The following is a 20,319-nucleotide window of genomic DNA, read 5'->3' as shown; positions in this document are numbered from 1 at the left end:
AGACTTCAGCTGACAACACTTCATATTACCGTCTAATATTTGCAGCTATGGCGACCCATTACTGCTTGCCTACACATCTGACACGTAAAGGAAGTGCTCTCCAAATAACACCAATTGCATTTCAGAACATGTCTTTCACACATGTCTACAAAATCACCTTCACCTTCAAATACAGTTTCGTAGCGACTGACGGAGACGTAGGCAAAGTTTAAAGTTGCTATTTCCATTACATCACGTTAATCAGAAAAACGGTAAGTTACATCTGCAGAGGAACAAAATTCCGTTCCTCCCCACGTGGGGCTCGAACCCACGACCCTCGGATTAAGAGCCTTATGTTCTACCGACTGAGCTAGCCGCGCTGCCTCGGTGAGTATATGCCGGTTAGCACGTCACACAGTACTCGTTTGGGTTGATTGGTCCCATACAGAACCTCCCCATGTTGCCTAATGTTTTCCTAACGTCACACTCGTCACGTAGTTCACTTTTATTTCATAATCATTTCTGAGAGGTAACAGAATTGCATGACAACCTGCAGAGCTAGTTTCGTCAAAATTAACACACATACTTGATGTGACTCATAAGCCGAACGAGTTACTTTCCGACGTTATTTTAGATGTGCAAGTGCCAGTCAAAAACACGCGGCGACGGCAATATGCAAACCAATTCGCTAGTTAACACCGGTCTTGTTGTGCGTGTTTCAAGCTCAAGAGCATCTCCAAGCAGAAAATGGTCAACAGCAACGTTCACACGGTTTCGTACTGCTCAAGTGCTGCACTAAAACGGTATGTTTCTTTTTCATATCTGGAAAAACACGACCGAGAGAGGAATCAAACACGCAATCTTCGGATACGAAGTCCGACGCCTTATCCATTAGGCCACACGGTCACTGACAAACAAGTGGAACTTATATACGACTCATCTCAAAACGCTCACACCACTGAGGAGTTGTGTTTTCGTTCTACACAGACGCTGCCCCTTGCTCTTTCCCACCCATTTGATACATTCAACCTGCTACGAGACCTACCAAATATAGACTGGGAAACTAAACCACACACTTTGTGCATTCGGAAATGTAAGGCAGGGCGTCCCTCGCCGCATTTGCTACGATGTCCATTTGCTACTTCTGCAGAAGTGACGGCGGCGGCGACGACGACGACGACGACGACGACGACGACGACGACGACAACCGTGGAAGGCTCTGAGATATGTGAGAAATACATCTATAAAATATATTTCAGACTGTCCCATCCCACCTTATGCTGTACCGCTTTGGCAAATGCTTTATCTGCGCCATTCGCCTTAATCACATCTGAGAGTAATTCTTAATAAAACGCCTCTCGCTAATTGTTAGTCATCCCAGATACTGTTTGCTATAAGGCCACGACGCGCAACTGATATCCAAAATTCGTCTGCCTCCTGTGAGGATCGAACTCACGACCCCTGGTTTACTAGACCAGTGCTCTGCCACTGAGCTAAAGAGGCGCGGCCTAGCGGTACTTTTGCGTACTTCATCCTTACGGTCGTCTGGATCATCAGACTTCAGCTGACAACACTTCATATTACCGTCTAATATTTGCAGCTATGGCGACCCATTACTGCTTGCCTACACATCTGACACCTAAAGGAAGTGCTCTCCAAATAACACCACTTGCATTTCAGAACATGTCTTTCACACATGTCTACAAAATCACCTTCACCTTCAAATACAGTTTCGTAGTGACTGACGGAGACGTAGGCAAAGTTTAAAGTTGCTATTTCCATTACATCACGTTAATCAGAAAAACGGTAAGTTACATCTGCAGAGGAACAAAATTCCGTTCCTCCCCACGTGGGGCTCCAACCCACGACCCTGGGATTAAGAGCCTTATGTTCTACCGACTGAGCTAGCCGCGCTGCCTCGGTGAGTGTATGCCGGTTAGCACGTCACACAGTACTCGTTTGGGTTGATTGGTCCCATACAGAACCTCCCCATGTTGCCTAATGTTTTCCTAACGTCACACTCGTCACGTAGTTCACTTTTATTTCATAATCATTTCTGAGAGGTAACAGAATTGCATGACAACCTGCAGAGCTAGTTTCGTCAAAATTAACACACATACTTGATGTGACTAATAAGCCGAACGAGTTACTTTCCGACGTTATTTTAGATGTGCAAGTGCCAGTCAAAAACACGCGGCGACGGCAATATGCAAACCAATTCGCTAGTTAACACCGGTCTTGTTGTGCGTGTTTCAAGCTCAAGAGCATCTCCAAGCAGAAAATGGTCAACAGCAACGTTCACACGGTTTCGTACTGCTCAAGTGCTGCACTAAAACGGTATGTTTCTTTTTCATATCTGGAAAAACACGACCGAGAGAGGAATCAAACACGCAATCTTCGGATACGAAGTCCGACGCCTTATCCATTAGGCCACACGGTCACTGACAAACAAGTGGAACTTATATACGACTCATCTCAAAACGCTCACACCACTGAGGAGTTGTGTTTTCGTTCTACACAGACGCTGCCCCTTGCTCTTTCCCACCCATTTGATACATTCAACCTGCTACGAGACCTACCAAATATAGACTGGGAAACTAAACCACACACTTTGTGCATTCGGAAATGTAAGGCAGGGCGTCCCTCGCCGCATTTGCTACGATGTCCATTTGCTACTTCTGCAGAAGTGGCGGCGGCGGCGACGACGACGACGACGACGACGACGACGACGACGACGACGACGACGACGACAACCGCGGAAGGCTCTGAGATATGTGAGAAATACATCTATAAAATATATTTCAGACTGTCCCATCCCACCTTATGCTGTACCGCTTTGGCAAATGCTTTATCTGCGCCATTCGCCTTAATCACATCTGAGAGTAATTCTTAATAAAACGCCTCTCGCTAATTGTTAGTCATCCCAGATACTGTTTGCTATAAGGCCACGACGCGCAACTGATATCCAAAATTCGTCTGCCTCCTGTGAGGATCGAACTCACGACCCCTGGTTTACTAGACCAGTGCTCTGCCACTGAGCTAAAGAGGCGCGGCCTAGCGGTACTTTTGCGTACTTCATCCTTACGGTCGTCTGGATCATCAGACTTCAGCTGACAACACTTCATATTACCGTCTAATATTTGCAGCTATGGCGACCCATTACTGCTTGCCTACACATCTGACACGTAAAGGAAGTGCTCTCCAAATAACACCACTTGCATTTCAGAACATGTCTTTCACACATGTCTACAAAATCCCCTTCACCTTCAAATACAGTTTCGTAGTGACTGACGGAGACGTAGGCAAAGTTTAAAGTTGCTATTTCCATTACATCACGTTAATCAGAAAAACGGTAAGTTACATCTGCAGAGGAACAAAATTCCGTTCCTCCCCACGTGGGGCTCCAACCCACGACCCTGGGATTAAGAGCCTTATGTTCTACCGACTGAGCTAGCCGCGCTGCCTCGGTGAGTATATGCCGGTTAGCACGTCACACAGTACTCGTTTGGGTTGATTGGTCCCATACAGAACCTCCCCATGTTGCCTAATGTTTTCCTAACGTCACACTCGTCACGTAGTTCACTTTTATTTCATAATCATTTCTGAGAGGTAACAGAATTGCATGACAACCTGCAGAGCTAGTTTCGTCAAAATTAACACACATACTTGATGTGACTCATAAGCCGAACGAGTTACTTTCCGACGTTATTTTAGATGTGCAAGTGCCAGTCAAAAACACGCGGCGACGGCAATATGCAAACCAATTCGCTAGTTAACACCGGTCTTGTTGTGCGTGTTTCAAGCTCAAGAGCATCTCCAAGCAGAAAATGGTCAACAGCAACGTTCACACGGTTTCGTACTGCTCAAGTGCTGCACTAAAACGGTATGTTTCTTTTTCATATCTGGAAAAACACGACCGAGAGAGGAATCAAACACGCAATCTTTGGATACTAAGTCCGACGCCTTATCCATTAGGCCACACGGTCACTGACAAACAAGTGGAACTTATATACGACTCATCTCAAAACGCTCACACCACTGAGGAGTTGTGTTTTCGTTCTACACAGACGCTGCCCCTTGCTCTTTCCCACCCATTTGATACATTCAACCTGCTACGAGACCTACCAAATATAGACTGGGAAACTAAACCACACACTTTGTGCATTCGGAAATGTAAGGCAGGGCGTCCCTCGCCGCATTTGCTACGATGTCCATTTGCTACTTCTGCAGAAGTGACGGCGGCGGCGACGACGACGACGACGACGACGACGACGACGACGACGACAACCGTGGAAGGCTCTGAGATATGTGAGAAATACATCTATAAAATATATTTCAGACTGTCCCATCCCACCTTATGCTGTACCGCTTTGGCAAATGCTTTATCTGCGCCATTCGCCTTAATCACATCTGAGAGTAATTCTTAATAAAACGCCTCTCGCTAATTGTTAGTCATCCCAGATACTGTTTGCTATAAGGCCACGACGCGCAACTGATATCCAAAATTCGTCTGCCTCCTGTGAGGATCGAACTCACGACCCCTGGTTTACTAGACCAGTGCTCTGCCACTGAGCTAAAGAGGCGCGGCCTAGCGGTACTTTTGCGTACTTCATCCTTACGGTCGTCTGGATCATCAGACTTCAGCTGACAACACTTCATATTACCGTCTAATATTTGCAGCTATGGCGACCCATTACTGCTTGCCTACACATCTGACACCTAAAGGAAGTGCTCTCCAAATAACACCACTTGCATTTCAGAACATGTCTTTCACACATGTCTACAAAATCACCTTCACCTTCAAATACAGTTTCGTAGTGACTGACGGAGACGTAGGCAAAGTTTAAAGTTGCTATTTCCATTACATCACGTTAATCAGAAAAACGGTAAGTTACATCTGCAGAGGAACAAAATTCCGTTCCTCCCCACGTGGGGCTCCAACCCACGACCCTGGGATTAAGAGCCTTATGTTCTACCGACTGAGCTAGCCGCGCTGCCTCGGTGAGTGTATGCCGGTTAGCACGTCACACAGTACTCGTTTGGGTTGATTGGTCCCATACAGAACCTCCCCATGTTGCCTAATGTTTTCCTAACGTCACACTCGTCACGTAGTTCACTTTTATTTCATAATCATTTCTGAGAGGTAACAGAATTGCATGACAACCTGCAGAGCTAGTTTCGTCAAAATTAACACACATACTTGATGTGACTAATAAGCCGAACGAGTTACTTTCCGACGTTATTTTAGATGTGCAAGTGCCAGTCAAAAACACGCGGCGACGGCAATATGCAAACCAATTCGCTAGTTAACACCGGTCTTGTTGTGTGTGTTTCAAGCTCAAGAGCATCTCCAAGCAGAAAATGGTCAACAGCAACGTTCACACGGTTTCGTACTGCTCAAGTGCTGCACTAAAACGGTATGTTTCTTTTTCATATCTGGAAAAACACGACCGAGAGAGGAATCAAACACGCAATCTTCGGATACGAAGTCCGACGCCTTATCCATTAGGCCACACGGTCACTGACAAACAAGTGGAACTTATATACGACTCATCTCAAAACGCTCACACCACTGAGGAGTTGTGTTTTCGTTCTACACAGACGCTGCCCCTTGCTCTTTCCCACCCATTTGATACATTCAACCTGCTACGAGACCTACCAAATATAGACTGGGAAACTAAACCACACACTTTGTGCATTCGGAAATGTAAGGCAGGGCGTCCCTCGCCGCATTTGCTACGATGTCCATTTGCTACTTCTGCAGAAGTGGCGGCGGCGGCGACGACGACGACGACGACGACGACGACGACGACGACGACGACGACGACGACAACCGCGGAAGGCTCTGAGATATGTGAGAAATACATCTATAAAATATATTTCAGACTGTCCCATCCCACCTTATGCTGTACCGCTTTGGCAAATGCTTTATCTGCGCCATTCGCCTTAATCACATCTGAGAGTAATTCTTAATAAAACGCCTCTCGCTAATTGTTAGTCATCCCAGATACTGTTTGCTATAAGGCCACGACGCGCAACTGATATCCAAAATTCGTCTGCCTCCTGTGAGGATCGAACTCACGACCCCTGGTTTACTAGACCAGTGCTCTGCCACTGAGCTAAAGAGGCGCGGCCTAGCGGTACTTTTGCGTACTTCATCCTTACGGTCGTCTGGATCATCAGACTTCAGCTGACAACACTTCATATTACCGTCTAATATTTGCAGCTATGGCGACCCATTACTGCTTGCCTACACATCTGACACGTAAAGGAAGTGCTCTCCAAATAACACCACTTGCATTTCAGAACATGTCTTTCACACATGTCTACAAAATCCCCTTCACCTTCAAATACAGTTTCGTAGTGACTGACGGAGACGTAGGCAAAGTTTAAAGTTGCTATTTCCATTACATCACGTTAATCAGAAAAACGGTAAGTTACATCTGCAGAGGAACAAAATTCCGTTCCTCCCCACGTGGGGCTCCAACCCACGACCCTGGGATTAAGAGCCTTATGTTCTACCGACTGAGCTAGCCGCGCTGCCTCGGTGAGTATATGCCGGTTAGCACGTCACACAGTACTCGTTTGGGTTGATTGGTCCCATACAGAACCTCCCCATGTTGCCTAATGTTTTCCTAACGTCACACTCGTCACGTAGTTCACTTTTATTTCATAATCATTTCTGAGAGGTAACAGAATTGCATGACAACCTGCAGAGCTAGTTTCGTCAAAATTAACACACATACTTGATGTGACTCATAAGCCGAACGAGTTACTTTCCGACGTTATTTTAGATGTGCAAGTGCCAGTCAAAAACACGCGGCGACGGCAATATGCAAACCAATTCGCTAGTTAACACCGGTCTTGTTGTGCGTGTTTCAAGCTCAAGAGCATCTCCAAGCAGAAAATGGTCAACAGCAACGTTCACACGGTTTCGTACTGCTCAAGTGCTGCACTAAAACGGTATGTTTCTTTTTCATATCTGGAAAAACACGACCGAGAGAGGAATCAAACACGCAATCTTTGGATACTAAGTCCGACGCCTTATCCATTAGGCCACACGGTCACTGACAAACAAGTGGAACTTATATACGACTCATCTCAAAACGCTCACACCACTGAGGAGTTGTGTTTTCGTTCTACACAGACGCTGCCCCTTGCTCTTTCCCACCCATTTGATACATTCAACCTGCTACGAGACCTACCAAATATAGACTGGGAAACTAAACCACACACTTTGTGCATTCGGAAATGTAAGGCAGGGCGTCCCTCGCCGCATTTGCTACGATGTCCATTTGCTACTTCTGCAGAAGTGGCGGCGGCGGTGACGACGACGACGACGACGACGACAACCGCGGAAGGCTCTGAGATATGTGAGAAATACATCTATAAAATATATTTCAGACTGTCCCATCCCACCTTATGCTGTACCGCTTTGGCAAATGCTTTATCTGCGCCATTCGCCTTAATCACATCTGAGAGTAATTCTTAATAAAACGCCTCTCGCTAATTGTTAGTCATCCCAGATACTGTTTGCTATAAGGCCACGACGCGCAACTGATATCCAAAATTCGTCTGCCTCCTGTGAGGATCGAACTCACGACCCCTGGTTTACTAGACCAGTGCTCTGCCACTGAGCTAAAGAGGCGCGGCCTAGCGGAACTTTTGCGTACTTCATCCTTACGGTCGTCTGGATCATCAGACTTCAGCTGACAACACTTCATATTACCGTCTAATATTTGCAGCTATGGCGACCCATTACTGCTTGCCTACACATCTGACACCTAAAGGAAGTGCTCTCCAAATAACACCAATTGCATTTCAGAACATGTCTTTCACACATGTCTACAAAATCACCTTCACCTTCAAATACAGTTTCGTAGCGACTGACGGAGACGTAGGCAAAATTTAAAGTTGCTATTTCCATTACATCACGTTAATCAGAAAAACGGTAAGTTACATCTGCAGAGGAACAAAATTCCGTTCCTCCCCACGTGGGGCTCGAACCCACGACCCTCGGATTAAGAGCCTTATGTTCTACCGACTGAGCTAGCCGCGCTGCCTCAGTGAGTATATGCCGGTTAGCACGTCACACAGTACTCGTTTGGGTTGATTGGTCCCATACAGAACCTCCCCATGTTGCCTAATGTTTTCCTAACGTCACACTCGTCACGTAGTTCACTTTTATTTCATAATCATTTCTGAGAGGTAACAGAATTGCATGACAACCTGCAGAGCTAGTTTCGTCAAAATTAACACACATACTTGATGTGACTCATAAGCCGAACGAGTTACTTTCCGACGTTATTTTAGATGTGCAAGTGCCAGTCAAAAACACGCGGCGACGGCAATATGCAAACCAATTCGCTAGTTAACACCGGTCTTGTTGTGCGTGTTTCAAGCTCAAGAGCATCTCCAAGCAGAAAATGGTCAACAGCAACGTTCACACGGTTTCGTACTGCTCAAGTGCTGCACTAAAACGGTATGTTTCTTTTTCATATCTGGAAAAACACGACCGAGAGAGGAATCAAACACGCAATCTTCGGATACGAAGTCCGACGCCTTATCCATTAGGCCACACGGTCACTGACAAACAAGTGGAACTTATATACGACTCATCTCAAAACGCTCACACCACTGAGGAGTTGTGTTTTCGTTCTACACAGACGCTGCCCCTTGCTCTTTCCCACCCATTTGATACATTCAACCTGCTACGAGACCTACCAAATATAGACTGGGAAACTAAACCACACACTTTGTGCATTCGGAAATGTAAGGCAGGGCGTCCCTCGCCGCATTTGCTACGATGTCCATTTGCTACTTCTGCAGAAGTGGCGGCGGCGGCGACGACGACGACGACGACGACGACGACGACGACGACGACGACAACCGTGGAAGGCTCTGAGATATGTGAGAAATACATCTATAAAATATATTTCAGACTGTCCCATCCCACCTTATGCTGTACCGCTTTGGCAAATGCTTTATCTGCGCCATTCGCCTTAATCACATCTGAGAGTAATTCTTAATAAAACGCCTCTCGCTAATTGTTAGTCATCCCAGATACTGTTTGCTATAAGGCCACGACGCGCAACTGATATCCAAAATTCGTCTGCCTCCTGTGAGGATCGAACTCACGACCCCTGGTTTACTAGACCAGTGCTCTGCCACTGAGCTAAAGAGGCGCGGCCTAGCGGTACTTTTGCGTACTTCATCCTTACGGTCGTCTGGATCATCAGACTTCAGCTGACAACACTTCATATTACCGTCTAATATTTGCAGCTATGGCGACCCATTACTGCTTGCCTACACATCTGACACCTAAAGGAAGTGCTCTCCAAATAACACCACTTGCATTTCAGAACATGTCTTTCACACATGTCTACAAAATCACCTTCACCTTCAAATACAGTTTCGTAGCGACTGACGGAGACGTAGGCAAAGTTTAAAGTTGCTATTTCCATTACATCACGTTAATCAGAAAAACGGTAAGTTACATCTGCAGAGGAACAAAATTCCGTTCCTCCCCACGTGGGGCTCGAACCCACGACCCTGGGATTAAGAGCCTTATGTTCTACCGACTGAGCTAGCCGCGCTGCCTCGGTGAGTATATGCCGGTTAGCACGTCACACAGTACTCGTTTGGGTTGATTGGTCCCATACAGAACCTCCCCATGTTGCCTAATGTTTTCCTAACGTCACACTCGTCACGTAGTTCACTTTTATTTCATAATCATTTCTGAGAGGTAACAGAATTGCATGACAACCTGCAGAGCTAGTTTCGTCAAAATTAACACACATACTTGATGTGACTCATAAGCCGAACGAGTTACTTTCCGACGTTATTTTAGATGTGCAAGTGCCAGTCAAAAACACGCGGCGACGGCAATATGCAAACCAATTCGCTAGTTAACACCGGTCTTGTTGTGCGTGTTTTAAGCTGAAGAGCATCTCCAAGCAGAAAATTGTCAACAGCAACGTTCACACGGTTTCGTACTACTCAAGTGCTGCACTAAAACGATATGTTTCTTTTTCATATCTGGAAAAACACGACCGAGAGAGGAATCAAACACGCAATCTTCGGATACGAAGTCCGACGCCTTATCCATTAGGCCACACGGTCACTGACAAACAAGTGGAACTTATATACGACTCATCTCAAAACGCTCACACCACTGAGGAGTTGTGTTTTCGTTCTACACAGACGCTGCCCCTTGCTCTTTCCCACCCATTTGATACATTCAACCTGCTACGAGACCTACCAAATATAGACTGGGAAACTAAACCACACACTTTGTGCATTCGGAAATGTAAGGCAGGGCGTCCCTCGCCGCATTTGCTACGATGTCCATTTGCTACTTCTGCAGAAGTGGCGGCGGCGGCGACGACGACGACGACGACGACGACGACAACCGCGGAAGGCTCTGAGATATGTGAGAAATACATCTATAAAATATATTTCAGACTGTCCCATCCCACCTTATGCTGTACCGCTTTGGCAAATGCTTTATCTGCGCCATTCGCCTTAATCACATCTGAGAGTAATTCTTAATAAAACGCCTCTCGCTAATTGTTAGTCATCCCAGATACTGTTTGCTATAAGGCCACGACGCGCAACTGATATCCAAAATTCGTCTGCCTCCTGTGAGGATCGAACTCACGACCCCTGGTTTACTAGAACAGTGCTCTGCCACTGAGCTAAAGAGGCGCGGCCTAGCGGTACTTTTGCGTACTTCATCCTTACGGTCGTCTGGATCATCAGACTTCAGCTGACAACACTTCATATTACCGTCTAATATTTGCAGCTATGGCGACCCATTACTGCTTGCCTACACATCTGACACGTAAAGGAAGTGCTCTCCAAATAACACCACTTGCATTTCAGAACATGTCTTTCACACATGTCTACAAAATCACCTTCACCTTCAAATACAGTTTCGTAGCGACTGACGGAGACGTAGGCAAAGTTTAAAGTTGCTATTTCCATTACATCACGTTAATCAGAAAAACGGTAAGTTACATCTGCAGAGGAACAAAATTCCGTTCCTGCCCACGTGGGGCTCCAACCCACGACCCTGGGATTAAGAGCCTTATGTTCTACCGACTGAGCTAGCCGCGCTGCCTCGGTGAGTATATGCCGGTTAGCACGTCACACAGTACTCGTTTGGGTTGATTGGTCCCATACAGAACCTCCCCATGTTGCCTAATGTTTTCCTAACGTCACACTCGTCACGTAGTTCACTTTTATTTCATAATCATTTCTGAGAGGTAACAGAATTGCATGACAACCTGCAGAGCTAGTTTCGTCAAAATTAACACACATACTTGATGTGACTCATAAGCCGAACGAGTTACTTTCCGACGTTATTTTAGATGTGCAAGTGCCAGTCAAAAACACGCGGCGACGGCAATATGCAAACCAATTCGCTAGTTAACACCGGTCTTGTTGTGCGTGTTTCAAGCTCAAGAGCATCTCCAAGCAGAAAATGGTCAACAGCAACGTTCACACGGTTTCGTACTGCTCAAGTGCTGCACTAAAACGGTATGTTTCTTTTTCATATCTGGAAAAACACGACCGAGAGAGGAATCAAACACGCAATCTTCGGATACGAAGTCCGACGCCTTATCCATTAGGCCACACGGTCACTGACAAACAAGTGGAACTTATATACGACTCATCTCAAAACGCTCACACCACTGAGGAGTTGTGTTTTCGTTCTACACAGACGCTGCCCCTTGCTCTTTCCCACCCATTTGATACATTCAACCTGCTACGAGACCTACCAAATATAGACTGGGAAACTAAACCACACACTTTGTGCATTCGGAAATGTAAGGCAGGGCGTCCCTCGCCGCATTTGCTACGATGTCCATTTGCTACTTCTGCAGAAGTGGCGGCGGCGACGACGACGACGACGACGACGACGACGACGACGACGACGACGACGACGACAACCGCGGAAGGCTCTGAGATATGTGAGAAATACATCTATAAAATATATTTCAGACTGTCCCATCCCACCTTATGCTGTACCGCTTTGGCAAATGCTTTATCTGCGCCATTCGCCTTAATCACATCTGAGAGTAATTCTTAATAAAACGCCTCTCGCTAATTGTTGGTCATCCCAGATACTGTTTGCTATAAGGCCACGACGCGCAACTGATATCCAAAATTCGTCTGCCTCCTGTGAGGATCGAACTCACGACCCCTGGTTTACTAGACCAGCGCTCTGCCACTGAGCTAAAGAGGCGCGGCCTAGCGGTACTTTTGCGTACTTCATCCTTACGGTCGTCTGGATCATCAGACTTCAGCTGACAACACTTCATATTACCGTCTAATATTTGCAGCTATGGCGACCCATTACTGCTTGCCTACACATCTGACACGTAAAGGAAGTGCTCTCCAAATAACACCAATTGCATTTCAGAACATGTCTTTCACACATGTCTACAAAATCACCTTCACCTTCAAATACAGTTTCGTAGCGACTGACGGAGACGTAGGCAAAGTTTAAAGTTGCTATTTCCATTACATCACGTTAATCAGAAAAACGGTAAGTTACATCTGCAGAGGAACAAAATTCCGTTCCTCCCCACGTGGGGCTCGAACCCACGACCCTGGGATTAAGAGCCTTATGTTCTACCGACTGAGCTAGCCGCGCTGCCTCGGTGAGTATATGCCGGTTAGCACGTCACACAGTACTCGTTTGGGTTGATTGGTCCCATACAGAACCTCCCCATGTTGCCTAATGTTTTCCTAACGTCACACTCGTCACGTAGTTCACTTTTATTTCATAATCATTTCTGAGAGGTAACAGAATTGCATGACAACCTGCAGAGCTAGTTTCGTCAAAATTAACACACATACTTGATGTGACTCATAAGCCGAACGAGTTACTTTCCGACGTTATTTTAGATGTGCAAGTGCCAGTCAAAAACACGCGGCGACGGCAATATGCAAACCAATTCGCTAGTTAACACCGGTCTTGTTGTGCGTGTTTCAAGCTCAAGAGCATCTCCAAGCAGAAAATGGTCAACAGCAACGTTCACACGGTTTCGTACTGCTCAAGTGCTGCACTAAAACGGTATGTTTCTTTTTCATATCTGGAAAAACACGACCGAGAGAGGAATCAAACACGCAATCTTCGGATACGAAGTCCGACGCCTTATCCATTAGGCCACACGGTCACTGACAAACAAGTGGAACTTATATACGACTCATCTCAAAACGCTCACACCACTGAGGAGTTGTGTTTTCGTTCTACACAGACGCTGCCCCTTGCTCTTTCCCACCCATTTGATACATTCAACCTGCTACGAGACCTACCAAATATAGACTGGGAAACTAAACCACACACTTTGTGCATTCGGAAATGTAAGGCAGGGCGTCCCTCGCCGCATTTGCTACGATGTCCATTTGCTACTTCTGCAGAAGTGGCGGCGGCGGCGGCGACGACGACGACGACGACGACGACGACGACGACGACGACGACGACGACAACCGTGGAAGGCTCTGAGATATGTGAGAAATACATCTATAAAATATATTTCAGACTGTCCCATCCCACCTTATGCTGTACCGCTTTGGCAAATGCTTTATCTGCGCCATTCGCCTTAATCACATCTGAGAGTAATTCTTAATAAAACGCCTCTCGCTAATTGTTAGTCATCCCAGATACTGTTTGCTATAAGGCCACGACGCGCAACTGATATCCAAAATTCGTCTGCCTCCTGTGAGGATCGAACTCACGACCCCTGGTTTACTAGACCAGTGCTCTGCCACTGAGCTAAAGAGGCGCGGCCTAGCGGTACTTTTCCGTACTTCATCCTTACGGTCGTCTGGATCATCAGACTTCAGCTGACAACACTTCATATTACCGTCTAATATTTGCAGCTATGGCGACCCATTACTGCTTGCCTACACATCTGACACCTAAAGGAAGTGCTCTCCAAATAACACCACTTGCATTTCAGAACATGTCTTTCACACATGTCTACAAAATCACCTTCACCTTCAAATACAGTTTCGTAGTGACTGACGGAGACGTAGGCAAAGTTTAAAGTTGCTATTTCCATTACATCACGTTAATCAGAAAAACGGTAAGTTACATCTGCAGAGGAACAAAATTCCGTTCCTCCCCACGTGGGGCTCGAACCCACGACCCTGGGATTAAGAGCCTTATGTTCTACCGACTGAGCTAGCCGCGCTGCGTCGGTGAGTATATGCCGGTTAGCACGTCACACAGTACTCGTTTGGGTTGATTGGTCCCATACAGAACCTCCCCATGTTGCCTAATGTTTTCCTAACGTCACACTCGTCACGTAGTTCACTTTTATTTCATAATCATTTCTGAGAGGTAACAGAATTGCATGACAACCTGCAGAGCTAGTTTCGTCAAAATTAACACACATACTTGATGTGACTAATAAGCCGAACGAGTTACTTTCCGACGTTATTTTAGATGTGCAAGTGCCAGTCAAAAACACGCGGCGACGGCAATATGCAAACCAATTCGCTAGTTAACACCGGTCTTGTTGTGCGTGTTTCAAGCTCAAGAGCATCTCCAAGCAGAAAATGGTCAACAGCAACGTTCACACGGTTTCGTACTGCTCAAGTGCTGCACTAAAACGGTATGTTTCTTTTTCATATCTGGAAAAACACGACCGAGAGAGGAATCAAACACGCAATCTTTGGATACTAAGTCCGACGCCTTATCCATTAGGCCACACGGTCACTGACAAACAAGTGGAACTTATATACGACTCATCTCAAAACGCTCACACCACTGAGGAGTTGTGTTTTCGTTCTACACAGACGCTGCCCCTTGCTCTTTCCCACCCATTTGATACATTCAACCTGCTACGAGACCTACCAAATATAGACTGGGAAACTAAACCACACACTTTGTGCATTCGGAAATGTAAGGCAGGGCGTCCCTCGCCGCATTTGCTACGATGTCCATTTGCTACTTCTGCAGAAGTGGCGGCGGCGGCGGCGACGACGACGACGACGACGACGACGACAACCGCGGAAGGCTCTGAGATATGTGAGAAATACATCTATAAAATATATTTCAGACTGTCCCATCCCACCTTATGCTGTACCGCTTTGGCAAATGCTTTATCTGCGCCATTCGCCTTAATCACATCTGAGAGTAATTCTTAATAAAACGCCTCTCGCTAATTGTTAGTCATCCCAGATACTGTTTGCTATAAGGCCACGACGCGCAACTGATATCCAAAATTCGTCTGCCTCCTGTGAGGATCGAACTCACGACCCCTGGTTTACTAGACCAGTGCTCTGCCACTGAGCTAAAGAGGCGCGGCCTAGCGGTACTTTTGCGTACTTCATTCTTACGGTCGTCTGGATCATCAGACTTCAGCTGACAACACTTCATATTACCGTCTAATATTTGCAGCTATGGCGACCCATTACTGCTTGCCTACACATCTGACACGTAAAGGAAGTGCTCTCCAAATAACACCACTTGCATTTCAGAACATGTCTTTCACACATGTCTACAAAATCACCTTCACCTTCAAATACAGTTTCGTAGCGACTGACGGAGACGTAGGCAAAGTTTAAAGTTGCTATTTCCATTACATCACGTTAATCAGAAAAACGGTAAGTTACATCTGCAGAGGAACAAAATTCCGTTCCTCCCCACGTGGGGCTCCAACCCACGACCCTGGGATTAAGAGCCTTATGTTCTACCGACTGAGCTAGCCGCGCTGCCTCGGTGAGTATATGCCGGTTAGCACGTCACACAGTACTCGTTTGGGTTGATTGGTCCCATACAGAACCTCCCCATGTTGCCTAATGTTTTCCTAACGTCACACTCGTCACGTAGTTCACTTTTATTTCATAATCATTTCTGAGAGGTAACAGAATTGCATGACAACCTGCAGAGCTAGTTTCGTCAAAATTAACACACATACTTGATGTGACTCATAAGCCGAACGAGTTACTTTCCGACGTTATTTTAGATGTGCAAGTGCCAGTCAAAAACACGCGGCGACGGCAATATGCAAACCAATTCGCTAGTTAACACCGGTCTTGTTGTGCGTGTTTTAAGCTGAAGAGCATCTCAAAGCAGAAAATGGTCAACAGCAACGTTCACACGGTTTCGTACTGCTCAAGTGCTGCACTAAAACGGTATGTTTCTTTTTCATATCTGGAAAAACACGACCGAGAGAGGAATCAAACACGCAATCTTCGGATACGAAGTCCGACGCCTTATCCATTAGGCCACACGGTCACTGACAAACAAGTGGAACTTATATACGACTCATCTCAAAACGCTCACACCACTGAGGAGTTGTGTTTTCGTTCTACACAGACGCTGCCCCTTGCTCTTTCCCACCCATTTGATACATTCAACCTGCTACGAGACCTACCAAATATAGACTGGGAAACTAAACCACACACTTTGTGCATTCGGAAATGTAAGGCAGGGCGTCCCTCGCCGCATTTGCTACGATGTCCATTTGCTACTTCTGCAGAAGTGGCGGCGGCGGCGACGACGACGACGACGACGACGACAACCGCGGAAGGCTCTGAGATATGTGAGAAATACATCTATAAAATATATTTCAGACTGTCCCATCCCACCTTATGCTGTACCGCTTTGGCAAATGCTTTATCTGCGCCATTCGCCTTAATCACATCTGAGAGTAATTCTTAATAAAACGCCTCTCGCTAATTGTTAGTCATCCCAGATACTGTTTGCTATAAGGCCACGACGCGCAACTGATATCCAAAATTCGTCTGCCTCCTGTGAGGATCGAACTCACGACCCCTGGTTTACTAGACCAGTGCTCTGCCACTGAGCTAAAGAGGCGCGGCCTAGCGGTACTTTTGCGTACTTCATCCTTACGGTCGTCTGGATCATCAGACTTCAGCTGACAACACTTCATATTACCGTCTAATATTTGCAGCTATGGCGACCCATTACTGCTTGCCTACACATCTGACACGTAAAGGAAGTGCTCTCCAAATAACACCACTTGCATTTCAGAACATGTCTTTCACACATGTCTACAAAATCACCTTCACCTTCAAATACAGTTTCGTAGCGACTGACGGAGACGTAGGCAAAGTTTAAAGTTGCTATTTCCATTACATCACGTTAATCAGAAAAACGGTAAGTTACATCTGCAGAGGAACAAAATTCCGTTCCTCCCCACGTGGGGCTCGAACCCACGACCCTGGGATTAAGAGCCTTATGTTCTACCGACTGAGCTAGCCGCGCTGCCTCGCTGAGTATATGCCGGTTAGCACGTCACACAGTACTCGTTTGGGTTGATTGGTCCCATACAGAACCTCCCCATGTTGCCTAATGTTTTCCTAACGTCACACTCGTCACGTAGTTCACTTTTATTTCATAATCATTTCTGAGAGGTAACAGAATTGCATGACAACCTGCAGAGCTAGTTTCGTCAAAATTAACACACATACTTGATGTGACTCATAAGGCGAACGAGTTACTTTCCGACGTTATTTTAGATGTGCAAGTGCCAGTCAAAAACACGCGGCGACGGCAATATGCAAACCAATTCGCTAGTTAACACCGGTCTTGTTGTGCGTGTTTCAAGCTCAAGAGCATCTCCAAGCAGAAAATGGTCAACAGCAACGTTCACACGGTTTCGTACTGCTCAAGTGCTGCACTAAAACGGTATGTTTCTTTTTCATATCTGGAAAAACACGACCGAGAGAGGAATCAAACACGCAATCTTCGGATACGAAGTCCGACGCCTTATCCATTAGGCCACACGGTCACTGACAAACAAGTGGAACTTATATACGACTCATCTCAAAACGCTCACACCACTGAGGAGTTGTGTTTTCGTTCTACACAGACGCTGCCCCTTGCTCTTTCCCACCCATTTGATACATTCAACCTGCTACGAGACCTACCAAATATAGACTGGGAAACTAAACCACACACTTTGTGCATTCGGAAATGTAAGGCAGGGCGTCCCTCGCCGCATTTGCTACGATGTCCATTTGCTACTTCTGCAGAAGTGGCGGCGGCGACGACGATGACGACGACGACGACGACGACAACCGCGGAAGGCTCTGAGATATGTGAGAAATACATCTATAAAATATATTTCAGACTGTCCCATCCCACCTTATGCTGTACCGCTTTGGCAAATGCTTTATCTGCGCCATTCGCCTTAATCACATCTGAGAGTAATTCTTAATAAAACGCCTCTCGCTAATTGTTAGTCATCCCAGATACTGTTTGCTATAAGGCCACGACGCGCAACTGATATCCAAAATTCGTCTGCCTCCTGTGAGGATCGAACTCACGACCCCTGGTTTACTAGACCAGTGCTCTGCCACTGAGCTAAAGAGGCGCGGCCTAGCGGTACTTTTGCGTACTTCATTCTTACGGTCATCTGGATCATCAGACTTCAGCTGACAACACTTCATATTACCGTCTAATATTTGCAGCTATGGCGACCCATTACTGCTTGCCTACACATCTGACACGTAAAGGAAGTGCTCTCCAAATAACACCACTTGCATTTCAGAACATGTCTTTCACACATGTCTACAAAATCACCTTCACCTTCAAATACAGTTTCGTAGCGACTGACGGAGACGTAGGCAAAGTTTAAAGTTGCTATTTCCATTACATCACGTTAATCAGAAAAACGGTAAGTTACATCTGCAGAGGAACAAAATTCCGTTCCTCCCCACGTGGGGCTCGAACCCACGACCCTGGGATTAAGAGCCTTATGTTCTACCGACTGAGCTAGCCGCGCTGCCTCGGTGAGTATATGCCGGTTAGCACGTCACACAGTACTCGTTTGGGTTGATTGGTCCCATACAGAACCTCCCCATGTTGCCTAATGTTTTCCTAACGTCACACTCGTCACGTAGTTCACTTTTATTTCATAATCATTTCTGAGAGGTAACAGAATTGCATGACAACCTGCAGAGCTAGTTTCGTCAAAATTAACACACATACTTGATGTGACTCATAAGCCGAACGAGTTACTTTCCGACGTTATTTTAGATGTGCAAGTGCCAGTCAAAAACACGCGGCGACGGCAATATGCAAACCAATTCGCTAGTTAACACCGGTCTTGTTGTGCGTGTTTTAAGCTGAAGAGCATCTCCAAGCAGAAAATGGTCAACAGCAACGTTCACACGGTTTCGTACTGCTCAAGTGCTGCACTAAAACGGTATGTTTCTTTTTCATATCTGGAAAAACACGACCGAGAGAGGAATCAAACACGCAATCTTCGGATACGAAGTCCGACGCCTTATCCATTAGGCCACACGGTCACTGACAAACAAGTGGAACTTATATACGACTCATCTCAAAACGCTCACACCACTGAGGAGTTGTGTTTTCGTTCTACACAGACGCTGCCCCTTGCTCTTTCCCACCCATTTGATACATTCAACCTGCTACGAGACCTACCAAATATAGACTGGGAAACTAAACCACACACTTTGTGCATTCGGAAATGTAAGGCAGGGCGTCCCTCGCCGCATTTGCTACGATGTCCATTTGCTACTTCTGCAGAAGTGGCGGCGGCGACGACGACGACGACGACGACGACGACGACGACAACCGCGGAAGGCTCTGAGATATGTGAGAAATACATCTATAAAATATATTTCAGACTGTCCCATCCCACCTTATGCTGTACCGCTTTGGCAAATGCTTTATCTGCGCCATTCGCCTTAATCACATCTGAGAGTAATTCTTAATAAAACGCCTCTCGCTAATTGTTAGTCATCCCAGATACTGTTTGCTATAAGGCCACGACGCGCAACTGATATCCAAAATTCGTCTGCCTCCTGTGAGGATCGAACTCACGACCCCTGGTTTACTAGACCAGTGCTCTGCCACTGAGCTAAAGAGGCGCGGCCTAGCGGTACTTTTGCGTACTTCATCCTTACGGTCGTCTGGATCATCAGACTTCAGCTGACAACACTTCATATTACCGTCTAATATTTGCAGCTATGGCGACCCATTACTGCTTGCCTACACATCTGACACGTAAAGGAAGTGCTCTCCAAATAACACCACTTGCATTTCAGAACATGTCTTTCACACATGTCTACAAAATCACCTTCACCTTCAAATACAGTTTCGTAGCGACTGACGGAGACGTAGGCAAAGTTTAAAGTTGCTATTTCCATTACATCACGTTAATCAGAAAAACGGTAAGTTACATCTGCAGAGGAACAAAATTCCGTTCCTCCCCACGTGGGGCTCGAACCCACGACCCTGGGATTAAGAGCCTTATGTTCTACCGACTGAGCTAGCCGCGCTGCCTCGCTGAGTATATGCCGGTTAGCACGTCACACAGTACT

The 20,319-nt window shown here is 46.3% G+C and overlaps 13 non-coding genes across 13 annotated transcripts; all 13 read right to left on the bottom strand.

Moving 5' to 3' along the window:
• Positions 1-1,410: 1,410 nt before the first annotated feature.
• Positions 1,411-1,482, bottom strand: Trnat-agu (transfer RNA threonine (anticodon AGU)). Its single transcript has one exon. It is a non-coding gene; the product is annotated as a tRNA-Thr (tRNA).
• Positions 1,483-2,956: 1,474 nt separating this feature from the next.
• Positions 2,957-3,028, bottom strand: Trnat-agu (transfer RNA threonine (anticodon AGU)). Its single transcript has one exon. It is a non-coding gene; the product is annotated as a tRNA-Thr (tRNA).
• A 1,462-nt stretch (positions 3,029-4,490) lies between these two features.
• On the bottom strand, positions 4,491-4,562 carry Trnat-agu (transfer RNA threonine (anticodon AGU)). The gene has a single exon. It is a non-coding gene; the product is annotated as a tRNA-Thr (tRNA).
• A 1,474-nt stretch (positions 4,563-6,036) lies between these two features.
• On the bottom strand, positions 6,037-6,108 carry Trnat-agu (transfer RNA threonine (anticodon AGU)). The gene has a single exon. It is a non-coding gene; the product is annotated as a tRNA-Thr (tRNA).
• A 1,447-nt stretch (positions 6,109-7,555) lies between these two features.
• Positions 7,556-7,627, bottom strand: Trnat-agu (transfer RNA threonine (anticodon AGU)). Its single transcript has one exon. It is a non-coding gene; the product is annotated as a tRNA-Thr (tRNA).
• A 1,465-nt stretch (positions 7,628-9,092) lies between these two features.
• Positions 9,093-9,164, bottom strand: Trnat-agu (transfer RNA threonine (anticodon AGU)). Its single transcript has one exon. It is a non-coding gene; the product is annotated as a tRNA-Thr (tRNA).
• A 1,450-nt stretch (positions 9,165-10,614) lies between these two features.
• On the bottom strand, positions 10,615-10,686 carry Trnat-agu (transfer RNA threonine (anticodon AGU)). Its single transcript has one exon. It is a non-coding gene; the product is annotated as a tRNA-Thr (tRNA).
• Positions 10,687-12,157: 1,471 nt separating this feature from the next.
• Positions 12,158-12,229, bottom strand: Trnat-agu (transfer RNA threonine (anticodon AGU)). Its single transcript has one exon. It is a non-coding gene; the product is annotated as a tRNA-Thr (tRNA).
• A 1,474-nt stretch (positions 12,230-13,703) lies between these two features.
• Trnat-agu (transfer RNA threonine (anticodon AGU)) lies at positions 13,704-13,775 on the bottom strand. The gene has a single exon. It is a non-coding gene; the product is annotated as a tRNA-Thr (tRNA).
• A 1,453-nt stretch (positions 13,776-15,228) lies between these two features.
• Positions 15,229-15,300, bottom strand: Trnat-agu (transfer RNA threonine (anticodon AGU)). The gene has a single exon. It is a non-coding gene; the product is annotated as a tRNA-Thr (tRNA).
• A 1,447-nt stretch (positions 15,301-16,747) lies between these two features.
• On the bottom strand, positions 16,748-16,819 carry Trnat-agu (transfer RNA threonine (anticodon AGU)). Its single transcript has one exon. It is a non-coding gene; the product is annotated as a tRNA-Thr (tRNA).
• A 1,450-nt stretch (positions 16,820-18,269) lies between these two features.
• Trnat-agu (transfer RNA threonine (anticodon AGU)) lies at positions 18,270-18,341 on the bottom strand. Its single transcript has one exon. It is a non-coding gene; the product is annotated as a tRNA-Thr (tRNA).
• A 1,453-nt stretch (positions 18,342-19,794) lies between these two features.
• Positions 19,795-19,866, bottom strand: Trnat-agu (transfer RNA threonine (anticodon AGU)). The gene has a single exon. It is a non-coding gene; the product is annotated as a tRNA-Thr (tRNA).
• Positions 19,867-20,319: the final 453 nt, after the last annotated feature.

The sequence above is a fragment of the Schistocerca gregaria genome, chromosome 4 (assembly GCF_023897955.1).
Source record: "Schistocerca gregaria isolate iqSchGreg1 chromosome 4, iqSchGreg1.2, whole genome shotgun sequence".
Classification (NCBI taxonomy): Eukaryota; Metazoa; Arthropoda; class Insecta; order Orthoptera; family Acrididae; genus Schistocerca; species Schistocerca gregaria.
Note: the sequence above shows the minus strand (reverse complement) of the source record. Positions and strands in the feature narration are given on the sequence as shown.